This window comes from Schistocerca nitens, chromosome 6 (assembly GCF_023898315.1).
Source record: "Schistocerca nitens isolate TAMUIC-IGC-003100 chromosome 6, iqSchNite1.1, whole genome shotgun sequence".
Taxonomy (NCBI): domain Eukaryota; kingdom Metazoa; phylum Arthropoda; class Insecta; order Orthoptera; family Acrididae; genus Schistocerca; species Schistocerca nitens.
The window spans coordinates 472,327,911-472,341,491 of NC_064619.1; the positions used below are offsets into that span (position 1 = coordinate 472,327,911).

General features: G+C 38.8%; 1 long non-coding RNA gene across 5 annotated transcripts in view; it reads right to left on the reverse strand.

The window, feature by feature from the left end:
• The window catches only part of LOC126263059 (uncharacterized), a 498,584-nt gene that overhangs the window by 251,579 nt on the left and 233,424 nt on the right, over positions 1-13,581 (reverse strand). The window contains exon 3 of one of the 5 annotated variants that reach the window (XR_007546813.1): positions 11,190-11,247. The exons of the other annotated variants lie outside the window; for them this stretch is intronic. This is a non-coding gene — a long non-coding RNA (uncharacterized LOC126263059). Of the gene's footprint in view, positions 1-11,189; positions 11,248-13,581 lie in introns of those variants that run through there. 5 annotated transcript variants of the gene reach the window in all.

Genomic DNA, 13,581 nt, shown 5'->3' on the forward strand with positions numbered 1-13,581 from the left:
ATTGTTAACTATTAAATCCATTGGGAGTTTATCGGCTGTTGGGGCGTTTTCATTATTTGGATACCTCTGGGTATCTTTAAATCCCAAAAAATGATTATTTCGTTTTACATAGATTAAAATTGCTTAAAATTTAAGTCCGGTGCTTGTTTGACTGTTGATATCGACGTCCCTAAACAATGATGCGCTCTGCAGTTACCGGGGTTGCTGCTTAATGTTGATCACAGGGTATGCTAACAACAATGCCATGTCATCTAAACCGTAGAGTACCGTTGCCTAGCAATTACTTCCGTATTCTCTGGAGTACTCGAAGTGTTCATACGAATTCGTTCTGCGAGTTATTGAGTGTAAGAAGCTTTAGTTGTCAATTAAGTACTTCAGTGCTGTATTTTGTGTTTCGAGCACATCTAGCGAAACATTTTAAAGTTCTTGAGGAGCTTTAGAAGCTTTCAGCGAAGCGAACGCCCAGCTTCAGAGGCGAGGTGCATCGTACCCGCAAGAGGTATAAGCTCTTGACTTAACTGTTGCATATTTATTGACCATACGCAATCATCTGGCGCCAGAATATCGTAAAAGCTTGTAAATGACTGAGTATGTAGTGGAGAAGTCCTGGAAAATTGAAGCGTGCGGAGGAATGTAGTATTACTTCAGAACATGCAGTTATTAATAGTATACAACGTGAAATAGCCTTTGTTTCAAATTTTCATGGAGTTTAAGATGTCATGTGGTTACTTGTAGAGGCAGACTTCTATACCTAATTTTTCTTAAAGTTCATGAGATTTCGTTGTGTATTCCCAAATTAATTGCTTAGTTTAACAATGACATCAATATCAAGTGCTCTGTCCGATTCAATTCGTCTAGTTTTATCCTAGACGTCTTGTGTGACGTCATGACTTTACGTTGCGAAAGGTGTAAGCGGCCTGTTATTAAATGTTATCTGCGTTTGTATTAGTTACTAGTGTAATCTACAAAGTTTGTAAAATATGCTGTTTATTCCAAATATGTCTTGATATACGATGGTGTTGTTTGTTGTTGGTGGGGTGGGGGGGGGGGGAGGGAGGAGGGGCAGGGGCAATTTGAGATCACAGGTTAAACTTACGATGGAGAAATTTGTTGCTACAGGTTAAATTGTCAATGGAGAAATTAGTTGCGATTATATTTTTGTTTTGTTTGCTGACAAATATTTACTTGTTTCTTTCTGTATTCCGCACGATTTCCGAGGGTGAGGGTAGGCATTACCTTAAGAGCGGAAGACAATCTTTTGCAACTAAAGTGATTAGATATAATTATTACCATGCTGATCGTTTCAATTATTTAGCTGTATTTGCAATGTCGGCGACTTGTGTGTGGAGAGGTTGGCAGGGAACCTAAGTTCATTGCTGAAATGGTCTTGAGTTGAACGAGTGGTAATGTTATTCGTGGTTTTTAACTTATGAATTATTGGCCGGTTTTTTCTTCGAATATGATGTCGCTGAGGGTCTGCGTATATAGAGTCGACTCTTTTATAGGGTTCATTTTATTGTTACCGCTGGCTCACCCTTTCGGTGAATTATTGTTTTGGTGCTGTGGTACATAGTAATTGTTTAGGTAAATGGGATCGAGTCTTTGGTAGTTATTAGTCACTTACATGTTTCCGGTTTTTCACCTGCTTATTTTCGTTTATAGTGTGATTCCAAATTTTAGTGTTTATTTTCTCAATGTTTATTCTGGAAGAATTTGTGTGGGTAACTTTTCGATTAAGTCGTTGCAATGTGGAGTTTTCTCTTGTATCACTGTTCTCGCTTAAGCAATAGAGTTTACTCGAAATTTACTTACTCTTTCGCTTTTTTCGGCTTACTCCGAAGAAATTCATGTGCGTCTTGTTCTTTGTGTGTGTTTGTGTGTGTGTGTGTGTGATATTGCTGTTCTCCATTGATATACAGGGTGATTCACAAAGATATGCAAATATTTTAATATATTATTCTACAAGTAAAACTAAAGAAAAAAGTTCATGTAAACATAGGTCCGCAGATGTCTAGTTACGGAGTTACGGCTAAAAAAAGATTTTTCCTGAAATTTAGCAACTTCGCTAATATGTAGCCATCGCAAACTGTACGAGGTTAAAGTAAATCACGATTTCCATTTATTTTGTCGTCATTGATACGGTGAATGCAATGAAACATGTCCCAGACATGTTTCTGCAATAGTTTTCCAGAACATCCAGAGAAGAAAAGAAGTAATTTCGTGAAATTTTTAATTCATTAACTACTTGACCAAATTTCTTCTTTTTAAATTCCAGACAATTGCACAAAGTTTTCAACAGAAGTAGTAGTGATTTTAATTTTGGAGAAATGATGGTAATAATGTTAACAGGAACGGTATTAATTTTTCAGATTATCTGCTTTTATTAATACCATAGCACACATGAATTCATGTTACTGGCAAAAGCAAAGCTCAGTGTTAAGGAAGTTGTACAGTGTACATACAAGGTTAGGAAACAACTGAAAAAACTCACTAACGGTTGCAAATAATGACAAACTTTGCTACATTCTTAATGAAAAGTAAACAAATTTACTTGTATAATAATCTTTGCTTCTCCGCATGTTCTGGAAAACTATTGCACGTGCACGTCTGGGACATGTTTTATTAGATTCACCAGACCAGCAACAACAAAATAAATGGAAATCGTGCATTACTTTAACCTCATACTGTGTTGCGATGGCTTCATATTAGCAAAGTTGCTAAATTTCAGGTAAAATCTCTTAATAGCCGTAACTCCGTAACCAAACGTCTGCGGACCTATGATAAACATCTTTCTTTAGTCTGCATGTCTTCGTGAATCACCTTGTGTATATGGCCACTGTACACTGTGATTCCACTTGTGTTTTTTTAGAATTTTTGTAGGTTTGTTGTGGAATAGTTCCTGTCTTTTCCGAAAGAATTAGTGTGTGTGTTTTTTGTATTATGTTGTTGTTTTGTGGATGTGTGTCTGCACCCCTGACTTGGTTTGATCATTGTAGATCAAGCGAATTATTCGAATCCAATTTTGTGTTTTCCTTACCTTTTTGCGCTGCAGTCTGAAACCGCAAGACCGCTACGGTCGCAGGTTCGAATCCTGCCTCGGGCATGGATGTTTGTGATGTCCTTAGGTTAGTTAGGTTTAACTAGTTCTAAGTTCTAGGGGACTAATGACCTCAGCAGTTGAGTCCCATAGTGCTCAGAGCCATTTGAACCATTTGAACCTTATCTTTTTGTTGGGCTTATTCTAGATGAATTCGTGTGAGATATTGTTCGATATTTTGGTTTGAATGATCTTAGCGTTATCAAACTTCTTGTTTTAGTTTGTTGCTGCACAGAACTCTCTCATTCCTGCAGCTGTCCCATTACTTTGATTTTATGTGCTCGTACAATAACTTCGAGGGCTTTTCTATGTTTGTTAAGAACTGCATTATGTAATACGCAACTGTAGCAGTACATTTTATTAGAAAGTATCGATTCCAGTGGGGATCAGACCGTCATCAAGTCCAAAAACGATTTCAGCTATGAACTGAAATAGCGGTTTCGTATTTACATCGTTCCATCTTTGATGTTAACTGTATGTACGTTACAATACGTCCATTTAACCTCATAGACCTTTTTTCCCAGTGTTATGTATATACGGATAATATCAATGGTCGAGTTATGTACCTTGATAACTGCTATTGGAATTATACGAAAGCATAGCTGAGACGATTTTCGAACCAGATGCCGGCCTCATTCTAGACCGAAATCGATTGTCTCTAATGGAATGTGCACAACGACTCCTCTATAAAATCCTTTTTTACGATTGTTTTCGACCGTGATGGTCTATTTTGTGATCGTGTGAATGTAGTCGGATTGTTAAGTGTTATCTGTGGTTGTCTTCGTAGACTCTGCTTCCTTTAATTACATACTTTCACAATGATTGCTGTGTAACAGTGTTTCCTGTGTTGTCGATTACACATACATACTGCCTGTGATCATTGTAGGGTCATATTGCTGGAATTTCTTCCGTCTACGAAGAAGAACACATTTTGTATACTGATTCCAACTGTATGGATTTAAATTACTTAAAATTTTATTGCAGCTCTTGTTTAACTATCGATATCGACGTTCCTGTACAATGATGTGCTCTGCCGTTACGGAGGTCGTGTTTAAGGCCGACTACAGGGTTTTCTAACAACCTTCCTATGACACCTTAACCGTGGTGGACTGTTGCGTAGCAGTTACTTCCGTATTCTCCCGAGTACTTAAGGTATCGAACCGAATTGGTTCTGTGAGTTATTGAGTAAAGGGACTTTTAATTTTGACTGAAGCGTTATAGTGTTGGATTTTGTGTTTCTAGAATAATTGACGAAATATTTTGAAGTTCTTGAGATGCTTTAGAAGCTTTGAACGGAGCGAATTCCCTGCTTAAAAAGCGAGGTACAATGTACTCGCCGAGAGGCCAGAGCCATTAATTTATTTGTCACCTACTTATTTACAGTATACCTCTTCATTTAGAATATCGAATAATTTTTTTTTCGAATGAGTATTTAGTGGAGAAGTACTGGGAAACTGAAGCATAACGATGTACAGTGATGTGATTTCGCAACATGTTATTAGTGATAGTGTTTCCTTCGAAAAGGAAAACGCTCTTCGATTTACATTCCAGGACTTGTTTCAATATGTCATGCAGCTTCAGAAGGTTCCTATAATGCTTGACGTTTAGAGACAGATTTCTCTATTGAGTTGTTGACAATGTTCAAGTGCTAGAATAGTATATTCTAAAATTTATAGCTTAGTTTCACAATGAGAACGGCGTCACCACTCTCTCGTTTTCTGCTACATATGCACATGGTATGTGTCATTGTTGGTTCGTGCTACTGTAATTTTCTGCCGTCTGTGAAAAAGAAAACTCGTAAATAGGTTCCAGTTGCGTAGGATAATACTGAGCTGACGTGGCAGTATAGCAAAAATATTATCTTTTCCTCTTACTCAAGGAAATAGCATGAATATCTTTGAGCACTGTTAAACATTAAAGCTATTAGGTGCTTATAAGCAATTCTTCTGTTATCTTCCTTTTGAAGTCACCGTTGCGTAGCAGTTTTCAGTCGCAAAAGTTGTTCATATGTCATGCAGATTATTGTTTAGCTCACGTGATGATAAAGAATGCCTTTGATTTAGGGTTACACATAAGTAGTTGATGATTCTGACACAAAGAAGCATCAGTGCAGTAAGGCGAGAATACATTGACTCGGTAACATGGATAGCCGTAAAAATCGTATTCTCGTCATAAACCGCGGAAGAGTTTTTGATTTAAGCCACGAGATTATAGCGTAGTTTATTAATTAGTGACTTTATTCCACGGCCAACACAATAAGGTACATACATGTAAAACATATTTTTGTTCCTTCCTCAGAGACAGATAGTTATCAAATCAAACTGTAACAATTGACCAAATCGAAAGTTGTAAAAACTGAACTAGGTGTATATCTGAAACTAATGGAGTGTTGTACTTCTGGCTAATTACTGTTCCGTCTAATATCTATGCTTTCAGATAGTTGCTATAAAAAGAAATTTATCCTCTAATAATAAAAGTACCGCGTAATGAGCACGCCTTTGCCTGACTGCTAAGAACTGTTACAGCTCTACAACTTTGCTTCCACCGTTTTTTTCACGACGTTCGGGGCTTTGTTGTGAAAACCTTACAAAAAATTATGATTCTTAGTATTGCCCATCTCTGGCCACTACATTCTCCCATCTTTCGGATGGCATACGAATCCAGTGGCGGAAGAACTGGGGGCCTTTTGTGGGGATACATGAATCGATTCAATTTTGCACTAGTTCATACGATCAGAAGTGTTGGTCAGCCAGAATGTATGCCACTGATCGAAAAAGGTGGTAGTCAGAGACAGCAACGTATGGAGAATACGGCGAGAGGGGCAGGACTTCTCGTTTCAACGGGTTTTGCGACATGGGGTCGAGCTTTGACCTGCTGCAAAATTACCTTTACGTGTCTATCGCTGTATTGAGGCCGTTTGTGTTTCGGTGCTGCGCTGGAACGCATCAATTGCTTTGGATAATGATGTCCTGTGACTGTCTTCGTCTGTTTCAGTAGCTACGGAAACGTTCTGTCTTCCACCGACATGACGGTCTTTGACATCAAAATCACCGTTGTTAAGTCGTTGAAAACATTGTCTGCACGTTCTTCCACTAATAGTTCCCTCACCATTGGTCCTACTTAGCATTTTAAGAGCCACAGCCGCCGATTTCTTCATGTTAAAGTAGAAAATTAAAACTTCCCGCAAATGGAGAGAAATGAGTACGCAAGTTGACGTTCTTAATCGAGAATAACTTTATGATGCAATCACAAATCGACTAATATTTTTATGACATTATGTTTACACATGCCTAAGCTTATTGTATTACACCTATGACCAACCACCCGAACCCCACTTGCCGCTACTGCCGTCTATTGAAAACGGCAGAAGCAAAGTTGTAGATCTAATATTTTGATTCATCCACAACGTATTTTTGAAAAAAGAATTAAAATAACTAATTCACGACTAGTACCCAAAGTATAAGCTTAATCAAATATATGGACTGTATATGTAGGTTATTTCACTGACAGCTGCTTTTATCACAAAAGTTACGTTTACAGAGGTGTTGTCACGGTCCAAGGTTTTTCTTGCGATCCAGTTGTGAGACACTGCTATAAGACTTACTCGTGGACACGGTCTGGCGATATCTAACGTGCTGTTTGTTATCGTTACAGCAATGTTCCGACGCGTGAAGAAGTTTTTCTCCCGGTGTGTGGGAGGGGAGAAGAACTTGGTCGCTGTTCGGGGTACTGTGCAGGTGAGCCACGTCACGTTTCATCACTGGTAACGTAACATGGAAAGCAGTAAAGTCTGAGAGCTGCCTGATTGTACATAACATGGTCAGTAGATACTGCAAACTGTCACGATTTCCTGTAAAGGAATATCTGATTTGCTACAAACATCCCATGTGTCATGTCATTGTAAATAACACGTCTTAGATAGGCATCTCTGTTCGAGTGATGATTGTGCCGATTATATAAAGTACCAGCTAACTACCTAACTCCGTCCAAACAGGCCTCTGAAGTTACAAAGGTACCGATCGACCGCCTCGTCATAGTCAGCCGATATACGTCACTGTATGGAGGAACATGTAGTCAGCATACTGCTCTCCCGGATGTTGTTAGATTTCGTGATCAGATATAAATACCGGCAGCTATGAATGTCACTGGTGGATGGATGGATTTGTTGATCACTAGAGCTCATAAACGTCTGTATCCTAAACTGTGACCTTGTCTCCAGACCTACATAAAATTTATAAAATTTGCCATAGTCGTTTCGACTTCAAGTAAAACAAAGAGCTGGAGTCCTCTTAATTTACTTTTGCCTTCGCAGAAGCGCCGTAAAATATGGAGTATAAGAATTCTAATACTACATGCGTCACAGATCTAGTGGTCGTTTAACATGAGTATGAAGCCATTAGAAATGTGTCCTATTCGGATGGAAGATAGGGTGACTTCAGCGTGTCAAAGCGACGTGTATGAGACTTGCCGCATGCTTGACCATTCATACCATCTTCCAAACTCGTATGTTCGCTGTGTCTCGCTGTGTTCCCTACAGCCCTCCTTGGCTACATTATCTGCTTGCTCTGTCCCCTAGATCCCACTGGCCCTAGCTCCTCTCCACCGTGTTATTAGCACGTTATATTCGCATCAGGTAAGATAAAGTTGATAATCTACACCGAACGCTGAATAGACAATTCTAACAACTGTCATTTAGAGCCATTAAATTTAACACTGATCCAAGACATAGACAGTTGATTCTAACCAAATGATTTATCATGCCAGGAAATTAGGTGTGGTGTTTGTTAACACTGAACAAATAATGTGAGGGGCTTGACAATAGAAACATCCCTGTCAACTCGTAGAGATTTATGTTGAACAATAGTCTAGGAGCAGAGCTTTACTTATAATGCGTCCAACACGAACGACTGGTTGAAGACGACATTGGAGACCATCTGGTTGCTCAGCCAGTTACCTGCTGACCGGGTTTAATATGAGATTGACAAAACTAATTGTACGGTGGAGTCAGAGAGCAGAGAAATTAGCAAAACCTGTTACAGTCCCACTTACTTTCGTTTCCTGAGGAAGAACAAGGAGGAACTTGTAATAAAAATACCGTGGCTCAGGTAGTTCCACTGTAGCCCTCTGTCGTACCAGTTTAACTCATCGTACGTAGGATAATGGTAGTGAATGTCGGAGGAACAGAATTCTAGCTGATACTACAACCAATCAGTGAACACTCACTATCACTAACTGTAGGCCAAAAATTCGAAATAAATATAATAATTTGCAACACATGTAAATGTAAAGAACTACCGCCATCTCTAATATGCTAAACATGCTCTACATCATCAAACTGATAAATTCTTTTCCAACAGGAGCGTCAGTTCACCCTGGACTCGTTTTTTGAGGAGATACTGCAGAAGCGGCTGCAGGAAGAGAAAGAAGTCCTTTCTATTTCGGTGAGTGTAAATTACAGCAGTATAAGGAATAGTAGCATTTGGTTTCAAAGTGAATTTTTCGTATTCTCACTACATGATAACTTCCTCTCGAATATGATACTAGTTACTGATCTGCTTCCGGGCATTAGGCCGAATTGTTGTGTTCATTCTGTGCACAATACTTCGACGGACGTCCCAGCGATCAACTTCATGTGCTGCGAACTTTGCGGTAATGAGTATTCGGTGATTGGACTCAAACCAGTCAGGGAACGTAACACGACCTGAAGATGATGAATCGGTCAGTTGCTGAAATGTTGATCATAAAGCAGGACCAACAACACGGCATAACCTCAGAAGCACATCAATTACCAGTCGCACTCATAAAATGTTAAATACAATGGGTTATTAGTTATTTGTTAGTATTAATTGTTGCTGAGACATCACACGACTGGTGTTCCTTGGATACTGCGGTGAATTACTATATGTTTAATAATGATACCTGTACACTGCTAAATTTGTGATAAATGAAACACTTCGTAACACTTTTATGTGTTAGGAACTAGCAAAAATTTTGAATTACTCCACATGTTGGATAACATAAAAGTAATAAGTTCTTTTCCAACAGGAGCGTCAGTTCACTTTGGACGCGTTTTTCGAGGACTTGCTGCAGAAGCGCCTGCAGGAAGAGAAAGAAATCCGTCCTGCTCCGGTTAGTATAAATTCGAACAGTGTTAGAAATAGTAGCACTTGGTTTCACAGTGAACTTTTCGTTTTGTCAGTACACGATAACTTACACTCGAATATGATGCTGCTTCCGGCTGTTACGCCATATTGTTCATTCTGTGCACATTACTTTGACGGACATACCAGCCATAAAGTTCATGTGCTGCGTACTTTGCGGTAATGGTAGTTGCTGCTGGGATTCAAACCAGTCGGGGAACGTCACACTACCTAAAGAAAATGTCTCGGTCAGTTATTGAAATGTTGGGCATAAAAAAAGAACAACACGGCATAACTTCAGAAGCACATCATTAACCAGTCGTCCTCAGAAAATGTTATAGATAATGGGATATTAGTTATCTGTTAATATTAATAATTGCTAAGACGTGATACGAATTGTGTTACTTGTATACTAAATTGAATTACTATATTCTTAATATCTATATCTATACTCTGCTAAATTTGTGATAAATTTAACACATCGTAACACTTTTATGTGATAGAAACTAGCAAAAATTTTGAATTACTCCACATGTTGGATAACATAGAAGTAATAAGTTCTTTTCCAACAGGAGCGTCAGTTCACGCTGGACGCCTTTTTCGTGGAGTTGCTGCAGCAACGGCTGCAGGAAGAGGATTAAAGTCGTGCTGTTACGGTGAGTTGTACTTCGATCTCTGCAGAGAACAACAGATTTTGGTTTCTAAGTGTATTTCTCGTTTCATGGTCACATGGTAGCTCCCTTCATAAGCAGAATCTTCATAGTTTTTTTCTAGTGTACAGTTTTACGATTTTTAATATAACTCAAATACTGTCAGCTTAGGTACATCGCCATGGCTACAAAATTCTTGGTAGCCACATAAATTTTGTCGGTACCCATAATCTGCTCTTCTTTTATACCAGTTGTGAACTGTGTTCAGATACGTAGTCGTTTTACGACATACATTTCTTTTCGTTCTAGTATTGGTAGGATACACTTAAACTCAAGAATCAGCAGTGCAATATGGTTGCTACACTTTCATATCATTGAGAGCCTTTCAGAAAACATTCTTCTATGTCCCCTCCCGCCCATAAAATAGTAAAGTTTTCATCACAGTTTCACCTTCGGTGTTTTACGATTATACTTGGTATTTTGATCCCATTTTTTATGTTGCACGATCGATTATTTTTCTGTCACGTAATTATCCATGAAACTCTCCGAATTTAAACTGAACATTTCCACTACTTGTTTTAAGAAACTGTACTATTTTGGTATGGATGCATATACCAACAACCACTCTTCTCTCCGTTCCTTAATGAGTCTAACTCAGTTCAGGATAATACATCAGTCTGCGTGGGATATCGACTATCTCAGAAAGCAGAGGTTGAAAATAACGCTTCAGTGTTAAATTTATTTATTTTCACACGACCGGTTTCCACAGGTGTCGTACTGGAAATAGCAAAAGACGGGAACTAATTTTCACACGCCACAACACACATAAAAAAGAAAAGTGATTTTTTCCTAAAATGTTGCAGAAACCTTTAAAAAACAATATTCTGACACTTGTAACAACTATCTACCATCATGGTACAACAATTTTGTAGAGCATTTCACCACAATAGACCACACTCAGGGAGGCAAACATTCATTTCTGGTAATTTTCACGGATAAATTCGTATTTGCGACAGTTAGTATCCTAGTGCTGATGAGTTGGGGCGACAGAAACATCCCTTCTACAGATACAGAAAACAAATTTTTAGCATTCAGTCCTACGATAATGAACTTTTCTTTAAAGATGTCATATCAACCCACCATAATAGGGTGACGTTTTTAATTTTGAAATTTATATCTGTCATCAGATCTCTCCAGTGTCCTCCGCGCCCACCATGGAGGTCTGTACTTCACACCGAGCAGCCCTTGAGAACCGCCATGTCAGGCGCTGGACGTGTGGAGGCGTCGCTGTCAACACGACGTCTGGAGAGAACCGTATGGCTGCCAAACTGTTCGACCGAGATGCCGTGGCCAATAACACCTGAAACCACAGTTATTAATCCAATAAACCTTCGGATTATTGAGATAAACTTGTCTCATAATTTGTTTTATTTGGAGTGGTGACGTTGTGGTAATGCAGGGGACTCGCATTCGGGTTGACTGCGGTTCAAGTTCTCTTCCGACCACCAAGATCTAGACTCTTAGTAGATTAAGGCAAACACATGAATGGTTCCTTCGGGTTAAAACTCGATCGATTTTCTCCCCAATGCGAGCTCCATCTGTCATTACTCCTCCGTCGATGGAGGTGGGCTAGACCCGAATAATTCCTTCTTATCTTTATTTCACCAAGAAACTGATGTGAGCAACATTAACTAATAAAAAAGAAAACAAAAAATACACAAAAAATTCAGGACCTTTCTGCTGACGGTTCACCACTGGAAATATTTGGAGGCCACGGACTACCGTTTAAAAATTTGTTAAGTTTACCTGCAATATCATTAGCACTAAGGATAATACTTAAAAGACTAGAGTGACTAAAAATCGCTGCTTTCAAGAATAACAAATTAGTTCCTGTAAATTCGATATTTACACTTCACCTCACTGAGCCACATGTAATATAGCGCTACATAACACAGGAACTAAAACGTAATCAACATTTGATGGCCTCAGCAGCTGGATAGCGTTCAATCAATAACGAGTGTCCATCCTGTTACTACACTGATCAGCCAGAACATTATGACCACCTACCTAACAACCAGTACGTCAGCCTATGTCACGGATAACAGCGTTGATGTGTCACGGCATGGCTGCAATGGGGCCTTAGTAGGTCACAGGAAAGAGTTGGCACCACATCCGCACAAGCATATCACCTAATTCCAGGATATTCCATGGTGGGGGGAAATGAGCTTGACACCACGTTGAAATACATCCCAGATTTATTCGATCGGGTTCAGCTGTGACGAGATGGGACGGCCAACACATCAACTCGAACTCAGCTCTGTGTTCCCCTCCTGTGCCTGAACTGATCGACAGTAGGTCGGTGGTCATAATAGTCTGGCTGATCAGCATACGTGAATATGATATGATAGGTACGTGGACACAGCACCTGCTAGTAACAGGAGCGTGACGAGTTGCTTTGCAAGAGCCACACATAAACTGCAGGCCCTTAGTGTTTTCACAGTAATGCTACATTTCATTGGACTCCATTGGGCGAATAAAAGTTAATTAGCATGTGGATGCAACGTCATACCAGTAAACGACGGAGTTAATGCTACGAACGTATGCTCAACCTTGAGAACAACTCAGAATTCAGAGAGAGTTCATGTCCACTGCTGATTATATCGTGGGCACTATACCCCACGAATTGTTCTAAAGTTAAATTTTACCTTCAGGACTATAGTAATGTTAGAGAGGAAAATGCTGTTACAGGAGGCAGATGTTTATTTAAAAAAAAATTTCTATTTCACAAAAAGTAAAGAAAAGCCTTTTGGAAGATATGTGGGGGCTATGACACGAGTCAGATGCATGGCATATACGTCTGGATCATCTTGACGTTAGGATTTTGTTACAGTCTGGAGTATTCCGTAACGTTCATGGCTGTATTGCTAACTACAATATGAAAAAATTTTGTCCCATAAAAAATAATGAAAAAGATTAAGAATATTTTGGGAATTTTAAGATATTTCGTTAGGTAACAATGATAAAGAATTTACTTCCCAACTTCCTAAGGACTTTACATGAAATAATAACGCAAACACAATAGAAGCAAACGTCATATAGTGATGGTTTGTTGCGTAGTAAATATGAAGATAGCAGGATAATATTGTTATTATTTACAGCACTTTTCGTAAGTTGTAGCTAAGGTTATGCTTCATTATATAGAGAAAAACTGATTAGAATTATATTTTATATCACACAGCTTTCAAGATGCCTAGGACGTATAGGCGAAACATTTTTGATACACACATGTAAATTCAGTAATAAAAGATGGAATATTCTCTAATGTCTATGATAAAGCACAGTTTAGTTCATGGTAGCTTCTAACTCTAGAAAGAATACACAGAAAGTCTAATTGGCAGCTAATAACTCCCGACCTACAACATAGAAAACTAGAATAAAGCGATGTAACGTAAAATTATTAGGCAATACATTACTGCAGTTGATAGTTTACAAATAAGGACAAAATGTAAGGTGAAGCAAGTAAGTCTTCTGCCTAAAATGCGGTCGGTATTTTGCAATTCGATAACGGTATCGTAGTGTGAATTGATTCGTCACAATTTTCTAATTAACTTTGAGAATGCTATTGGCAACACTGTGCTTAAGGTCTTGCAGACCTGAAAATATTTTTCCACAATTATGGCATAGCAAAACTATC